Raw genomic sequence first — 17,825 nt, 5'->3', positions numbered from 1 at the left:
AGTGCGGCCCCGCGCTCCGCTGACCCCCGGCATCCGCTCCAGGCGATGCGCCCCGCCCCTGCGGCCCTCTGTCCGCGGGTTCGAATCCCGGCTCGCCGCCTCCCGAGCTTGCGTTTCCTCGCGTGTAAAAGAAGATAAAGCCCCTGGAAGTCCACCTCCGTAGCAACCCAGGCGCTCCCTGCGTCCCGACTCTCCCCTCTGTCCCCTCCAGTCTGCTTGTCCCACTGAAAACCTAGCCCTGCGCCGCAGTCCCTCGGGAACGAAGGGAGGCGGTGAAATCCTGGCTGCAGGGGGAATGTTTTATCTACTAAAGATCACCCACCAGTGTAGCTTGAGCGACACTCCTTTGTGCAAAAGGCGCTGCCCATGACAAACGCCCCCAAAGACCCTCTTCAGGATGGAACTTGGTCTGCAGGCTCTGTTATGGATGGGGAAACTGAGGCCTGGCGGAGTCGGGATCATCACAGAAATGGTATCCAACAGCCTTTATGCAAATAAAGGGTCTTTTTTTCTGGCGCTTGGAAGGGCGGTAGTTTTTGTCGTTGTTGTCCGTCTTAAAATCGATCAAACGAACAGGGTTACTGATGTGGCTCTTTTCAAAGCAGCTTTCCCACTCATTTCTCATTTGATCTTCACATTCCCTCGGAGGTGGGCTGAAGTGAACTGCAGGGTGAAGAGGTGAAGGGTCTTGCATAAGCAGGTTGAGGGAGCAGGAGAGGGGCTTGTCCCTGGTCTGTTTTGCGTGCTCAGTCCTGTCCGACTCTTCGCCACCCCATGGACTGTATCCTGCCAGGCTCCTCTGTCCGTGGGATTTCCCAAGCAAGAATACTGGAGTGGGTTGCTGGTCCCTTCTCCAGGGGATCCTCCCGACCCAGGGATGGATCTTGATCCTGTGTCTCCTGCATTGCAGGCAGGTTCTTTACCATTGAGCCTTTAAGAGATATTAATCCCTGTGACTTTAGCAGCATACTCCTGGGTGGGGCTGTATTTGCAGAAGGGTTAAGATTTAATCAAGATAGAAAAGACCCTGATGCTGGGAAAGATTGAAGGCAGAAGGAGAAGGGGCGAGAGAGGATGAGGTGGTTGGTTGGATGGCATCATTGACTCCATGGACATGAATTTGAGCAAACTCCAGGAGATGGTGAAGGACAGGGAAGCCTGGCGTGCTGCAGTCCATGGGGATCGCAAAGAACTGGACATGACTGAGCAACTGGACAACAACAGTAACCCCACCCCATTCTAGCCCAGCCCACCCCAGCCCACAGTGCTAAGGTTTGCCCTCCAGGCCAGGACTGTACTCTAGCCTTTGAAGGAAAAGGTGGAATCCTCACTATTTCACAAAAGGGCCCAGAGAGGTTAAGTGACTTGCACCAGGTCACACAGCAAAATGCCTAGGATGCAGAGACCTTTCACCCAACAGCCAGAGGAGAAACCAGTCCCTGAGTGCTGCAATCTGGGGGACCTGTTATGGGGTGCCTTCACCCCCTGGGCCAGGAGATTCTGATTATGGAGAAGCGGCCCTCACTCCACTCCGCCCCCGCCCAGCCTGGGAACCCTACACCGGGGGTAATTGAGATCAGATGCGGCTGTGACCCATGGAATGCTCCCCAGGAACCTGGAAGCATTTATTGTCTGGAAGAGAATCCAGGGCCCACTGTAGGCTGCCCTCCCTCCCCACCCCTCCTCAATGCCTCCTCCCCAGGCGGCTAAAGGTGGATAGGGGCCCTGAGGAGCCCCTGGTGCTGCCTGGGGGTTAGTGCAGCCGGGCTTGATGAATACGACTGCTGAAAGCGCCTTCCTGGCTTCCTCCTTCCTGGGGATATGGTTACAGGGGGCCAGACTTCCTGCCCAGCCCGCTCAACTTCCAAGCGTGGATCTGCAGGCTCTCTAGGCTGACGACTCCGCAACTCCACCCCCTCACCCCAAGCAGGCCCAACTCATTCAGAGCTCAGCTCAAATGTCACCTCCTCAGGGAGGCCCTCCCTGACCACCCTATAAGAACTAGCCCACTTACAGGCAGTCTGTGTCACTCTGTCGAATTTTCTTCATATCACTTCTCTCTCTCTACCTGGTGGGTTTCTATGTTTTCTTATAATAATGTTTATTTCTTCTCCACCTTCCCCCCAACCCCAAATGTGATCCCTGTTGAGGCAAGGGACTTTGTCTTGTTGGCTGTGGTGTTCTGGGGCCAGGAACTCTGCCTAGGACATAGCAGGTGCTCAATAAATAAAAGCAATGAATCGAACCTTTCCCTTTGGCCTCTGAGCTTGGTACTCAACCTTGAATTTCTGCTCTGAGCTGCTGTGTCTGAGTTTTAATCTCACTTTTTTGGTACAAAACTCCAGTTTCTAACGGTTTGTCAATTTTTTTGTCTTCTCAAAGAAACAGCTTTTAGTTGTACTAATCTTTACTATTGTTTTCCTTCATTTCTTTTTCATATATATTCTGCTGTGATCTTTATGATTTCTTTACTTTTACTAACTTTGGGGTTTTTCTGTTCTTTTTTCCAGTTGTTTTAGGTGTAAAGTTAGGTTGTCTATTCAATATTTTTCTTGTTTCTTGAGGTAGGATTGTATTGCTATAAACTTCCCTCTTAGAACTGCTTTTGCTGCATTCCATAGGTTTGACTCATCATGATTTCGTTGTCATTTGTTTCTAGGAATGTTTGTATTTCCTTTTTAATTTCTTCAGTAGCCTGTTCATTATTTAGAAATGCATTGTTTAATCTCCATGTGTTTGTGTTTTTTACAGTTTTTTTTTTTTTTCCCCCTGTAATTGACATCTAGTCTCATAGCATTGCGGTCAGAAAAGATGCTTGGAGTGATTTCAATTTTCTTATTTACTGAAACTTGATTTGTGACCCAAGATGTGGTCCATCCTAGCAAAGCTCCACTTTCTGAAGTTCATGCTTCTGCCGGCACTGATTGTCTTAGCCTCTCATCTGGGAGCTCCCAGGTGACCTCTGACCTCACATCTCTGACCCCTCTTCTTTGCCCTCCTCTCTCCAGCCTCTGTTGTATGACAATAGGTAAGTCTCTTGCCTTTTCCTGAGCCAGCTGAATTCTTCAAACAACAGCTTTCATAGGAGCCCAGAATGTGAGATCTACCAGGGTGGAAGGCAGGAAGGGGGCCTGAGCCCTGAGTGCCTAGATTTTGCCATCTGCCCTTCTGTTGTCCTCAGCACAGCTCTGCAGTCCCCTGCACCTTTGAAGGGCTTCCCTGGTGGCTCAGATGGTAAAGAACCTGCCTGCAATGTGGGAGACCCGGGTTCAATCCCTGGGACGGAAAGATCTCCTGGAGAAGGGAATGGCAACCCACTCCAATATTCTTGCCTGGAGAATCCCATGGACAGAGGAGCCTGATGGGCTGCAGTCCATGGGGTTGCAAAGAGTCGGACACAACTGAGCGGCTCTGACTCACTCACTCACACCTTTGAAGAACCCTATAGTTTCAAACCCTGAGATGTGATGACTTCTCAGTCTCTTTTAGCTTCATAATTCTACAGTGCTGTTACTTAGATATATGTCTGGTCTCCACATTCACTGAGTCATTCATTTATTCATTCATCAAACATTAATCGGCCACAGTTGTTTGCCAGGCTTTGCTCTCATCTCTGTCCTCCAGTGTCCTGTGTCCATCTTCTGGTTCCCTTCTCTCATTCAACAAGCAGTCCAGGAGCACATTTCACATGCCAGGGTCATGAATCTCAGAGGATTTGGGCAGAGTGGCTACTGGCCAATACGGTACCTTTGTGTGACTTTGGGAAAGGCGCTCCCTTCTGGGAGGACGCGGCCTTGCTGGACTCCAACTTGACAGCAGAAAGTACCCTTGAGTGAAGAAAAAGGTGACTATCTTCTTGCAGACAAAGCCCCCATTTGGGCACTGGCTGGCTGGATTTCAGACACCTTTCACTGTGCACAGACTTCACGAATGGCTCCGTGGATGTGCTTGGTTTAATGCTCTTCTGTCACTGTTGTGAAGTTTTAAACAATTTTTGAACGAGGGGCCCACTGTTTCATTTTGCACTGGCCCCTGCAAATTATGTAGCCAGTCCTGATCCTTCACACAGTAGGATCCCACAGAATAGAGGGGAAAGAGCAGAGTAGTGAAAGAAGACACCAGAGGGGGAGGGAGCGTGGGGCCTCGATTGCCAGGGTGAGGGGCCTGGATGGTCCTCTGTGTGATTTGGTAAGGGTCCCCAACCTCCACCCTAACTAGAGCAGGTCAGTATAAATCTCTCCTCTGTACATGGGATGGGTGAAGAGCACTTAGGATTTTGTTAAAAAAAAAAAAAAGGTGTTGTCTCTGCAGATATATTTGAGAGCCTCATCTATTAGGGGTAGAAAGCCAGAGAGGAGGTTAGAAGTGCCTCTGCCAGCTTCTGGCTCTCATGAAGGGTTTGGGCTCTTTATAGACGAGAAACCTGAGCCTCAGAGAGGAGCAGGTGTGGGTCACAGGCGGTATTAGAACCCAGGATTCCTGCCTCCTAGATCAGGGCTGTTTGACTCTGTACCTGCAGGAATTCAGGTTCATAGCCGGCTGGATGAGGCCCCAGGCCCGTTTCCCCAGGTCTCCCCAGTGGGTCATCATCCCCAGCAGAGAGGTTCACCTCTTCCTCTGCTAGACAGACTTCCTGGAAAAAGACGGCCTCTGCTGCCACCTGGTGGCAACTCTGAGGTAGGGGCAGGGGCCACCTTGGCTCTGGAGCTAGCAGCAGTCCTGGTCTGTACAAGGGACCCTGTGTCATGGGGCAGGGTCAGCCCTGTTCGGGGGCATTAACCTCTTCGGGACTCCAGGATCATTAATGCTGGAATTTGTCATTGTTGTTTAGTCTCTAAGTCGTGTCCGATTCTTTGTGACTCCATGGACTGTAGCCCTCCAGGCTTCTCTGTCCATGGAATTTCCCAGGCAAGAATACTGGAGCAGGTTGCCATTTCCTTTTCCAGGGGATCTTCCCCAGCCAGGGATCAAACCCTGATCTCCTACATTGCAGGCAGTTTCTTTACTGACTGAGCCACCAGGGCTTGGTGCTGTGTGTGTATTAGTGGCTCAGTTGTGTCCAACTCTTTTGACCACATGAACTGTAGCCTACCAGGCTCCTCTGTCCATGAAATTCTCCAGGCAAGAATACTGGAGTGGGTTTCCATTCCCCTCTCCAGGGGATCTTCCCAACCCAGGGAACGAGCCCCGGTCTCCTGCACTGCAGACAGATTCTTTATGACTGAGCCATAAAGCATGGCTTGGCTGCCAGCTCTCAAATCTCACCTGCTTCTCATTTGCCAACTGTGCACCCTTGATCAGGCGACTTAGTTCCCCAGTCTGTAAAACAGCCTCCATGATGACAGGACCTCCGTCAGAGGGCTATGGTGAGGAGTCAGTGGTCGAAGCTGCAGGAAGCTGGGGCCAATTACAAGGTCAGAGGGCACAGTCTGCACACGAGGCTGCCTCACTTCTGACACCAACAGCAAGTCTGGGCGGTGCCCCCAGGTCTGGTCATTCACTGCAAAGACTCACACAACTCACCGAAGGCTCTGATACTCACAGTTGTGGTTTCTTACAGGGAAAGGATGCCGACAGAGATCAACCAAAGGAAGAGATACACAGGGCAGCCACACGGGTCCCCCACCCAGTAAGAACAGAGGCAGGACTCATGCTTCCTGGTGGAAGTGGCCCTTGTAGCCTCTTGAAACAAACTTACTTCCAGGGAAAGTGGTGGCAGCTGGTCCACCTGCAAGAGGCCCATCGGGCAGAGGAAGCAATTCGTGTCACGAGATCCCGAGATGGTAGGGCCAGCGGGGAGCTGGGGAAGCTGACTTCAGAGTCCCACTGTCCCCAGGACCTTCCAAGATGCAGACTGCCTGGTGGGTGGGAGTGCGTGAGGTCAGCTCAGTGAGCTCACCCCTGGGGACCTGGCCTGCCCTGAGGCTCAGCAGGGCCTCAGATTCGCCCTCTGTTTCCCCTCCTCCCCAGCTCTGTGGGGCCCAGGGTGGGGGTGAGGAGAGGGGTGCTGGGGAAAAGAGGAAGGAAGAGCCAGCCCAGGCAAAGGCAGAGGGAGGGAGGGGACCTGCCTTCCCAGGGCCTCTGGGAGGGAGCTAGACAGGCTCCGCTGTGGGTTCTGAGGACCAGGGCTCTCCTGGGGTTGCAACAGTTCAGGTGGGGAGAGAACCTCCTGAACTGGGCCTCTTGTGCAGATGAGGCAGCTAGAGCCCAACCCGAACTCCACCCCAAGAGCTTGCTGAGGACGGAGCGGGAGTCTGAGGACCAGGAGCCCCAGCTTCTGCTCTGTGTCTTCGGGGCCCCCTGCTTCCCCCTCTGGGTCTCCGGATCTGTTCAGTGGAAAGGGCTGGGCTCTTTCTACAGAAAAGCAGGAAGCTGGGGCTTATGGGAGGGGGTGGAGGGTACTTGAGATCAGGTCAGCACCAGTCCTGGTGGCGTCTGTGCCTGTGCCTAGAATCTCACCCTGCCCCCATTCTGCCCTGTCCCAGCTTCTCTCTGCCCACTACACAGACCACAGTCCTCTCTTCTTGCTATTTTCAGACAGCCTAGAATTCCGAGGAAGGCGGGCCGGCGCCTGCCCAGGAACTCAGAGGTGCTGAGAGAGCATCTCAGAGTAGTTACAGGTGCAGCCAGTCCCAGCCAAGGAGGAGAGAGCTGGGGCCTGCCTTCTGGGCTGGGGCAGGGCCGTCTCGCTGGCTGGCCGTGGCTTGGTTCCTGCTGGAGCCTGGGCTGACCAGGAGGCCGGAGGAGGTGTGTGGGGGTGTGGGGGCAGGGAGGAATATCCTCCTGGTGCTGGGCCTGCATGCTCACCCTTCCCCGGGACCAGGGTGGTTTGGGGGAGCTGTGCCTCAGTGGCTGGATTCTAGATTCTGTCTGGCTGAAACCCCCGCACTGACCCTCACAGGCTGCGGCTCTGTTGCTGGAGGCCAAAGCCCGGCTTCCTCCTTTCCCCTGGGCCCGTGACGCCTTCCCTGCCGTGCTTTCAGAATTGTGCTTTTGTGCCGGGCTGGGTCCCGACCTCAAGAGATGGGAAAGGTCAGGGTCAGCGGTAAGTGACCCTCACCAGAGGGGCACCTAGGTTGCCTCTTGTCTCCTTTCTTCCCCACCCCACTCAGGGAATACACTTTGCTAAGAGTTAGACAGACAGACGGAGGCACCGCTCTGAGATGCTTTGGGAAAGGACAGAATTCTCTAGGTCCTGGAGACAGCTTCCAGGGTGGAGACAACTGTTCTCCCACCAGTCTGGCCTCCCTGCCTTCTTCCTGTAGGTTCAGAGTCTGGGGTCTCCAGCTCAGGAGGGCCTCGTTTTCACTCTGTTGTCTCTGAATGATCTTAGGCTTTGCCCCTGCAGCCTCCGGGGCTCAGTTTCCCCATCCATAAAATGGGAAGATGGGCCGAAAGCCCCTTCTAGGTTCTAGGGTGTAGAGTTGTGCTTTCCTTCCTTCTGAGGGAAGCAGATTCAGCGCAGGTGCAGGTGGCCTCAGGCCTGACTCAGCAGCCGGAGAGGTTCCCAGGCAGTGCCTGGGTGACTGTGGGTTTCTCCATCAGAAAGAGGCAGAGGGGATGGAGGGAGAACTTAACTCCCCAGCCAGAGCATCGAACATGAAGCTGGTTGTACCAGAAATAGTGACAGAGGAGGGTCAGCAAGAAGAAGATTAACCACATGAGAGAGTAAAAGAGGAAGAGCATGTCCAAGATAGAGAAGAGGCAACAAGGCCACTCATACACAGAGATAATGACCAAGAGAGGGAAAGAGATACAGAGATGAGCAAGGACTGAGCCATAAGGCAGGGAAAGGAAGGCAGGGCCTTCCAGGAGTGGAAAGAGGGCCAGGTGGATGTGGCAGGGAAGCCAGTCGCAGAGCCTTCTGCTCCCTGCTGCTGTTGCTGCTGCTGCTAAGTCACTTCAGTCATGTCCGACTCTGTGTGACCCCATAGACAGCAGCCCACCAGGCTCCCCTGTCCCTGGGATTCTCCAGGCAAGAACACTGGAGTGGGTTGCCATTTCCTTCTCCAGTGCATGAAAGTGAAGAGTGAAAGTGAAGTCGTTCAGTCCTGTCCAACCCTCAGCGACACAATGGGCTGCAGCCTTCCAGGCTCCTCCATCCATGGGATTTTCCAGGCAGGAGTACCGGAATGGGGTGCCATTGTAAAAAAACCCAGAGCCTTTTGCCCCCAAGGTGCTCAGGTCTGGTGGTCCTACTTCTGCCCATTAAATTTCCTCTGGGGCTGGGACCCTCCCACCTGCCCAATCTAAATGTTCCCCAGACCCCACCTCCCTGGGGGTAGTGTGTGCAGAGATGAGAGGCCCCTTAGGCTGAGGTCTCTGAGGCTTCGTGGCCTTGGGCTTTCACGAAAGGGTAAGGGCAAGTGGTGGGAAGTCAGAGATGAATGAAGGTTGTTATCAGTGAAGGGATGTGGTTAGTGTTGGGAGGAAAGAAAGGAGGTGGAAAATCCTAAGGAAACATTCCCCATCTTCTTTTTAGGTCAGGTATTGACTCGGAGTCTCACTATTTGGGGAAGGATAGGGAGTCTGCCAAAGGGGCAGGATTGGGAAGCAAGTATTTAGTGTCTGGCAGAAGGAGGAAAAGCAAAACAAGAACAGAGCTGGGTAGGGATGGGTTTAGTTGAGCTGAATTGAGTTGGGTTGAGTGTATTGAGTTTGGTTTGGGTGGAATAGAGTTGTGTTATGTCATGCTGGGGTGGGTTGGTTGAACAAAATTTAGTTTGGTTGGATTGAATAGAGCCCAATTTGGCTGAGTGGCCCTGAGTTGAGCTGATGTTCCTTGAATGGAATTTAGTCGAGTTAAGCCGAGTTGGGTTGTGTGGAGATGGGTTGCTTGCGGCTGAGTGGAGCAGCGTTTGGTTGCATTTGGCAGGGCCAAATTTGGGTGGGTTGGGTGGAAAGAAGTTGAGTTGGGTGGACGAGTTGAATTTAGGAGAACTGAGGTGGGTTGAGCTGAAATAGGTTGGGTTGGTCTGGATAGGAAAGTTGAAGAGTCCAAGTGGACAGGAATAAGGAGGAGTCTAGATCCAGCATAATCTACGTTGTGCTGCAGGGAAAGGAGGCGGACTGAGATACCAGCAAGGAGAAACCTGCTGAGGGGAAGCGGCTGAGGTGCGGGCCCTCCCCGTGTTTCTCTGTCCTTCTACCGCTCTACACTTCCACTGTTGTGGGGGCTCACTAGGCTGTGACTTGAATCTTGGCCTGGGAAGAAGGGACTCTCATTGCGTGAATGTGTGTGCGTCCCCAGGAATACTGCATCCTCTGCCTTCTACTCCTCTGAGGCTCACCCATCGTCTGAGAGCTCCCTAAAAGTGGAAGTCTCCAGCAGACCGTCTGGAGGTTTGCCAAGATGCCGCCTCATGAGGGTTTGTAGGATGGATGCAGTGCAACTGAAAGGAATCTCAGAGCAGGGAGTCTAGCCCTGTGTGCTGGGTCCCAGGTGCCCTGGAGACACCTAGTTCTTGTCCTAAGGGCTTAGGCTTGGGGGCTCTGAGGCGTCTCCAGAGCCAGGGCTTCTCTCCTCAGAGTGGGGGCCTGTGGGCAGATGGCTGGCCAGTCCGCACTCACCGCTCAGCTCTTTCTTGTGGTCCTGTGGTCCTGGCCGCAGGGCTGGGCCTCCTCAATCCCCAGCCCCTCGGTGACTCACATATACATGCGCACATGCGTGCACACACACGCATATACACACACCCCACAGAGCGAGGGAAGCCCCGTGAGAGAGCCCTAGGCAGGATGGATGAGAAATTGGTTCTTTATTGCCGGGGAATCAGGATGGCCCCTCCCTGTCCAGGCCCTTGGAAGAGCCCTCACGCATCATTCGTGGCATCAAAATGCCACATATTTGCAGGGGATGGAAAACTCAGAGAAGCCAGAGTTTGAAATTCTGGAGCTGCGGTTAACAACTGGGAGACTCTAGCCAAATCACCCCAACTCTTGAGCGAGGTTTTTCATCTGTAAAATGTGCATAACCTTCCTTTATAGGGTAAGGGAGATAATCAAATGAGATAACAAATATGCAAGTGTTTGCACATTGTATACTCCTGATTGTGTGTGTGTGTATAAGCAGTAGTCATTCATTCATTGATACATTTATTGGGTTCATTTATTTAAGAAACACTGATTACAGAGCTTAAATGTCAGGCAATGACCTAAGCATTTTATGAGAATTAACTTATTGAATCCTCATAATAACTGTATAAAGATGGTGCTGGTGTTCTCCCCATCTTACGCATGAGGAAACCGAGGCACAGAAGGGTTAAGTAACTGGCTTAACACCATACGGCTAGGAAGTGGTAGAGCTGGGTTTCACACCTACTCTTATCTGACTCCAGAATATTTCATTCATTCATTCATCAGACGTTTACTAAGTACTTTCTCTGTGTCCGGTCCTGAGGCGACAGAAAAGCCCCAGGCTTGGTCAGTGTGGTGTTATGGTTCTCAGCCAGAGTTAGATGTAATCTCCTGGAGGGAGAGGGGAGGTTAGAAATGCATTGAACAATTTTTGGTTGTTGCCGTGACTGAGCTTACTATTAGCCAGCTAAACTTCCTGCCCTGTGTGGGAGAAAAATCCTACCCAAAAGGTCAATAGCGCCCCATTGAGAAACCACTCAAGAAAACAGTACTGGCTTTGGAGTCATTCCTGACCTGGATTGAGTCCCAGCACTGCGATTCCAAGACTTTGTGACTTCGACTGAAGTTGCTTCATCTCTGTGAGCCTCAACTCTGGCAAACATGGTCTGCGAAGTGCCCAGATGTATCTGGCATGCTCTGGTTGTTCAGCAAACACAAACATCCTTTCCTGCTCAACACATCCTGCTCAAGAACACACCAGGAAGTACCGAGGAGAAGCAGCTTTGGATTCCAGCATCCCATCCATATCCTTTTCCCTCCCCCTCTGGGCGGCTCTGAAGCCTGCCAGGCTCCAGAAAGGCAGGGGACTTTTCATCCCCATAACCTTTCTTTCTTCTCTCCATCCAGGCTCATGGCCAAAGGCAAGAGAGCCTCTCTTCCTACCAGCTCTGAGGTTTCAGGTAAAAGCCACTTACTGCTCTGAGCCTTGGCTTCCTCCTTTGGCAGATGGGGAAGCGGAATGCTGGTGGATATCAGTTGCCTCTGCCTGTCCTGCGTCCCTTCCCTCTTTTGTATTCAGTTTTCTTCTGGGAAGCGTCCCTCTCTCCTTCTCAGTTCACATGGGCACCTGCTCTAGGACTGGCCGGTAAGAATCAGGGCATCCCATCCTCCTGCCCACAGCATTTGGTCTTCAGGGATGGTCATGTGAGCTCAGCTGGAGCAACCAGAGGTATACAGGAAAAGAGACTTCCTCTTTTCATTTGGGATTGGGTCACTAGGACTGTGTAAGCCTGGAGCTGCCCCAGAGCTTGGAGAGCATCTGCCTGAGAGTGAAGTCAACTAGAGGGGGTGAAAATAGATTAGAAAGAGAGAGCGAGGGAGATGGAGACAGTGATATACAGAGAGAGAGGAGAAACTTGACACATGGATGCAGCCATACCTGTCCCCAGTTTTTCAGCTTGGGAACCAACACTTCTTCTTTTGCCAAAATCAGTTGGAGTTGAGTGTGGGTCACTTGTCATAGAAATAATCCTGATTTATTCAGGGGCTAAGCCATCTATGTCAAAAGGTTTATGTGTGAATCAAAAGAGAAGATGATGTAACTGAAAATGTTTTTCTAAACTGCATGTGTCCGAATGACCATGAGTTATTAACCGAGGTGCTGAAGCAGGAACACACATTCCACACCAGTGATGAGTCAGTCCTGAAGAGTTGTTTGGAAGTGTGAATTCTTGCTCCCTGCATTTTCGGCTTATTGGAGGCAGACCTTTGGAGGAAGAGGCGTCTTTGCACTGGGGCACTACTTTCATAGATGACTTGTTCCGAGGTTGGTCATTTTATGAGAAGCTGTAGGACACAGAGGAAAGAGACCCAGCCTGTTTGGGCAAGCCCTTGCCTTGCTCTGAGCCTCTGAGTCTGACACTGAGCTGGGCTGGGTTGGACCTTCTCTCAGGCAGCTCCGGGCTTCGACTGGCTGTGGTTCTGAAATTCTCTGACCCTCTCCTGGGACAAGCAAGGTCTTCTCACCTCTGGAGTCAGCAGCACACAGCCGTTGCTGGGTTCTCTGGAGAAGTCACACATCAGAAACCACAACCCACACAGGAAAGAGACTCCTCTGAATCTGGCAGACACAGCAGGGCCAATCTCCATTTCCAACTCGGGGTCCCTTCATGCCTGATCCCCCAAACTCAAGTTCCCCATCTCCTTTGCCAGCAAGTGAGGTTATGTGGCACAGATCTGGGGAAGAAGGTGCTGGTGGAACTCAGCTGGAACTCAGACTGGAGGACACAACACATTCTGAAAGTGATGGGACAGAAAGATGGAAAGAGCCTGGCCTTCTGATGGCATTCCCCAGCAGCCAAGGGGCCTGGGCGACTTCACATCTACACCAGAAGATTCCAGAAGAATCCTCTTTTTTTTTTTTTTTAATTTGTTTGTTTAAGCTTCTATGTTTGGGGCTTTGCTGTAGGTACCCAAATGCATTCCTAGTACCCTAGGTGAGCACCTGCCTGCAACCATTCTTTCTTAAATTCTTTCTGGTGTCCAGAACAAGCTTTCTTCACATGCAGGACCACACTGATTGAATCAAACTAATTGTTGTTAATTATTAATTAATATTAATTATTTCATACCAATACTAATATTGCTGAAGCTCCAATACTTTGGCTACCTGATGCAAAGAGCCGACTCATTGGAAAAGACCCTGATGCTGGGAAAGAGTGAGGGCAGGAGGAGAAGGGGACGACAGAGGATGAGACGGTTGGATGGCATCACCGACTCAGTGGACATGGGTTTGAGCAAACAACGGGAGATGATGAAGGACAGGGAAGTCTGGCCTGGCAGTCCATGGGATCGCAAAGAGTCACACACGACTGAGCGACTGAACAGTAACGAATGACAACAACAATAATAATTCAACCAGTAATGATCATTTACCAAGTATCTCTCAAGTGCAAGGGATGAGCTGAGCAGTCATATCTTCACAGTGCTCCCAGGAAATAGGTACTGTTACGGCCCTTATTTCCAGATGAGGAAACCGAGCCTCATAAATGACACATGACTGGCTGCAATATTGAATATGGAAGCCGGATTCCATATCCAGTGCCGCCTGACTCTGAGACCCCATTTTCCTCCTTCAGCACGTCTAATTCAACAGGCTTAGTTATTTATTTTTAAAATATTTTCTTGAACCATTGTGGTTCAAATGTGGACCATTTTTAAAAAGTCTCTATTGAATTTGTTCCAATATGGCTTCTGTTTTATGTTTTGGCTTTTTGGTGGTGAAGTATGTGCGGTCCCAGCTCCCCAACCGGGGTTTGAACCTGCACCCCCTGCATTGGAAGGTGAAGTCTTAACCACTGGACCACCAGGGAAGGTTATTTAGTAAGTTGGGAAACTGAGGTCCAGGAGGGAGAAGAGTGACTTTCCCGGGGACCGCACCTTCTGGGCCTCCACTCCAGGGCTCTTTCTACGATATCCTGCTGCTCAGCTGAGACTTGATGGCCAGGTCAAGGGCTGGGGCCATGAGAGCTACTGAAGGTGCTGAGCAGTTAGGAGAGCATTTCACTGCCACAGCAGGATCATGGAACCTGTTCCTCCTTCTTCAGTTCTGATGGAGAAGGAGGGGGATGCAGAGACTGACACTTTGCAACCCAGCAACCTCTGGAGCATTTATTGTACCTTCACAAGACAATGGCTTTTTCCCAGCCCCTCCAGCTCTTCCATCACAGGTGGTTGGGCCCCCAGATCCCAGGAGCTGATGTCTGATCCTCGAAGATTACTCATCAGGTGGCGCCAGCTGCCCAGTAGTGAGGTCCGTAGGACAGGGGACTTTGCAGTGGAAACTCCCCAGAAGAGCCTGAGGACTCGCCACCCACCAACCTCCTGCTTGTTTATCTGCCTTCTCGGCCCTGCCTCGGCCTGGATGTGGATGTTTGTTTTAAAGAGTCAGGACTTGGGATCCAAGAGAGCCAGGGATGGGGTGCAGCAGGGAGTTACCTTGTCAGTTTGACAGCAAACAGACCAGGGAGGCTTCAATTCCAGCTCTGCCACCTACTAGTCCATGGCCTTTAGCGGTCAGTTTTCCTGTTTATGAACATGGGGACAAGTAGAGAATCGATCTTAGGGAGATGTTATAATTATGAAGGAGACGTTACACCAAAACCCCTTAGCATGCCTGCCATACTGCATGATCGACGGAAATCTTTGCATCTCGGTTTCCTCTTTTGCATTATGGGGATAATGCTATTTTCCTCTCGGAGCGGCTGTGAGAATTTGGATGAGAGGAATGTAAAAACATTTTGTGATTCTCAGTTCTTAGCTTTTTGGCTGGACTCGGCTGCTTAAATTGGACTGCCTAGCCTCCCCCTGCCTCTGTGCCATCCAATTTCTGTCTCCTTTTAACTGACTCCAAACACTGGGTGGGACTGAGTCTTGAAACCTAACCCTTACTAGTTGTGCAACCTTGGGTAAGCCATGTCAGCTTTCTGGGCCTTGGTTTCTTTCCCTGTAAAATGAAGGTCATCGTTTTTCTGTAGGGCTGTTGGGAAATTGACACATGATAGTACATGTGAAATATGTGGTACTCTGCCTGGCCCACAGGAGGGACTTGAAATATTAACAATCACTACTATTACCACTGATGCCCAACCCCAGGCTGGCACTGAGCAGTTAAAGAGGAGGCAGAGAGTTTTGCATGACACCCTCCTGCTCAGGTAGGGAACGTTAGGGAGAGCAGATAATGAATTCCTGCAGGTAATGAAGGTTCCTGCTGGAGGCTGGTCATGCCTATAATATTTCTCAGAATCACTCACATCATCGTCTTTTGTCTTCACAATAACTCTTTGTTGTTCAGTTACTGAATTGTGTCTGACTCTGTGACCTCATTGACTGTAACGCCAGGCTTTCCTGTCCTTCACTATCTCCTACAGTTTACTCAAATTCATGTCCATTGAGTCAGCAATGCTATCTAACCATCTCATGCTCTGTCGCTCTCTTCTCCTCCCTTCAATCTTTCCCAGCATCAGGGTCTTTTCCAATGAGTTGGCTCTTTGCATCAGGTGGCCAAAGTATTGGAGCTTCAGCATCAGTCCTTCCAATGAATATTCAGGGTTGACTTTCTTTAGGACGGATTGGTTTGATCTCCTTGCAGTCCGAGGGGCTCTCAAGAGTCTTCCAGCACCACAATTCAAAAGCATCAATTCTTTGACGGTCAGCCTTCTTTATGGTCCAACTCTTACATCCATACATGACTACTGGAAAAACCATAGCTTTGACTATATGGACCTTTGTTGGCAAAGTGACATCTCTGCTTTTTAATGTGGCCAGGCTGTCTAGGTTTGTTTTTCCTTCCAAGGAGCAAGAGTCTTGTAAGGTACAATAACTCTTACAAGAATGGAATTATGAACTCCATTTTACAGATGGGGAAACTGATGTCCAAGAAGGGCAGTTGGCTGCCTCAGGTCACCCTGAAAGCTCATGAGGAATGGGGAGGGGAATCTGAAGAGATGTTGGGTTGATTCCAGAGCTTTCCCACCTGACTGAGAAGCTGACTCCGGAGGTGGGGCTGGGCGGGGCTGGGCCCCTGAGTGATTCAGGTAAGAGTCAGCTCTGGATTTCCAAATAGTGGTTGGGACCCAGGGAAAGGGACTCTCTTTCCCTGAAGCTCCGGTGCCAATCAATCACCGTGCTCTTGCCGCCTTCTCTCTCATCTTCCTCGCCCCCACACCTCCTTTCGGTGTGGTCCTGTCCCTGGGGGGCTGCCTGGCCACCCTATCTGCCATCCTGCCTGTGGTGTCTCCTTCACTGCATCCTTCACAAGACCTCCAGCTCCGGTCACACAGCCTGGCCACAGTGAGGGCGTAATCCTTCCACACCTCTGCTCAGAAACCATCTGATTTGCCCTTTCCATCATTCAAATGGGGAACCAGAGGCCCGGAGAGGTGCTGACACTTGTCTGAGGTCAAACCGGGGGAAGAGAACTTGAACTAGGATCTCTGACTCCCACGTTCTTTCTCTCAGTGCCATGGCCACACAAGTGCTGTTCCACTGAGTTCCGGAGGGTGGCTTGGGAGTGAGGAGTCAACAGGGGTACAGGCCTGGGAACCGGCTGTGCTCCTGGCCTGAAGGGAGGGAGGACCCGAGTGGAGATGGGGCTTCATCCAAGCTCTTCTTTCTTCATCACAGAAATCCCCCTTTTCTTTGGGCAACTGGACCCCTGAATCTCACCCTAATCCCATTCCTCTGGCTGATAGCCCAAGTTTCATGTCTCCTTGCCCCGTCCGGGTAGTTATCAGGGGCTCTGGATCTAGGTGGGGGATCCAGATGCCCCAGCACCCCAGGGCCCCAGGCCCTCTACCGGCTCTACTCCCTCTGGATTTGCCCTGGCATTTGCTTGCTCTGTCTCTCCGGGGCAGCTGGCTTTTGTCCCACTGGAGCAAGAGAACAGCTCGGGTGGCCTCTGCGGCAGGCCTCACTTCTCCCATGCTTCTCTCTCTGCACCCAGAGATGTCTGGGAACCTGCATACAGACCTTTGAGCCCTCCCTCCTGGCCTTCCAGGCTCTGGGGCTCACAGGATGGCTGGGTGTGGTGGGGAAACTGAGGGAGAAAATCTGTGGACGTGGGGACCAGGAGACTCTGTGGGATCCAGGGTGCACCCCCCTCTTCTAAGATTGGTTCCCCCAGCTACAAAAAAGAGGAGCTGGATGCTGGGACTCTGTAAAGTAGGCAGTGGGTGTGAGACTGGTGGAGTGTCCACCCTGGAGCCTGAGTCAGGAGATCTTTGAAAAGAATGCTTCCTGGTCACGGGTCACCTTCTCTGTGCTACACACTGCATTAGGAAGTTTGTGTGCATGACCTCATGGAAACTTAAAACCGTCCTCTGGGTTGAGTTTTATTGTAATAGCATCCTTGCCTTAGAGATGGTTAAGTCTCTAAGGACCAGAGAGGTTAAGTACCTGGTCCAAGGTGGCTCAGCTAGTAAGCTGTAGAGTCTCAATTTGAATTAGGTCTCCTGGACTTGCAACTTGTGCTCTTCCTTCTGGCAGTAGAGGTTCAGGAAGAGGCAGGTGGCCTTGGAAGGCAGGCTTTCAGCCCGTGGAGGATGACAGTCTCCTCTTTGGATCTGAGGGTAGTGCATTTCTCATCCAGGACATTACGTGAAGACCAGCCTGGACAGCTCTTTTTCCAGCCTTCTTCCACTTGGGATGGGGCTAGGGGAAGGGCATGTGGTTCTCAGCAGCAGATTCTAGTTTGAGATACCCCCAGCTCTGCCCTGAAGCCCCAGTGGTCTCAGCACTGCACATCACCTCTGGTCCTCAGTTTCCTATCTTACCAAATGGACACAATTCTGGGGCTACTGGGTTTTAAAAGCTCAAGTGTCTCAAAGATCGCGGGTGAAAAACCCACCTTAGTGGCCTGGCCCGTCACAGAATAATTAATAAAATGTCTTGGCTGGAGGCAGAGCCGAGGAAGTAAGTGGGAGGCGGCCGAGGTGACAGCTGGCTGGAGAGGTGGAGCCAGGGAATGGGTAGGGAGGGGGCGGGCCCGAGGGGCCGGAGCTCCCGGGCAGTTAGAGACGCACTCCGGGGGCCTGAGTCTGTCTCCAGCACGCAACGGCCACCCTGCACCATGAGCCGTAAGTCCGGCCCCAGTGCCCCCCGTTTTCCCCTGTGGCCTCCCGGTGGGGCTTTGAATGCCAGGCTCAGCCCTTCAACTCTCTCCCTTCGCAGGGCAGGGTATCTCGCTCCGATTC

This window comes from Bison bison, unplaced genomic scaffold, assembly GCF_000754665.1.
Source record: "Bison bison bison isolate TAMUID 2011002044 unplaced genomic scaffold, Bison_UMD1.0 scf7180017864307, whole genome shotgun sequence".
NCBI classification, from domain to species: domain Eukaryota; kingdom Metazoa; phylum Chordata; class Mammalia; order Artiodactyla; family Bovidae; genus Bison; species Bison bison.
The sequence above is the reverse complement of the archived record's forward strand: the minus strand, read 5'-3'. Positions refer to the sequence as shown.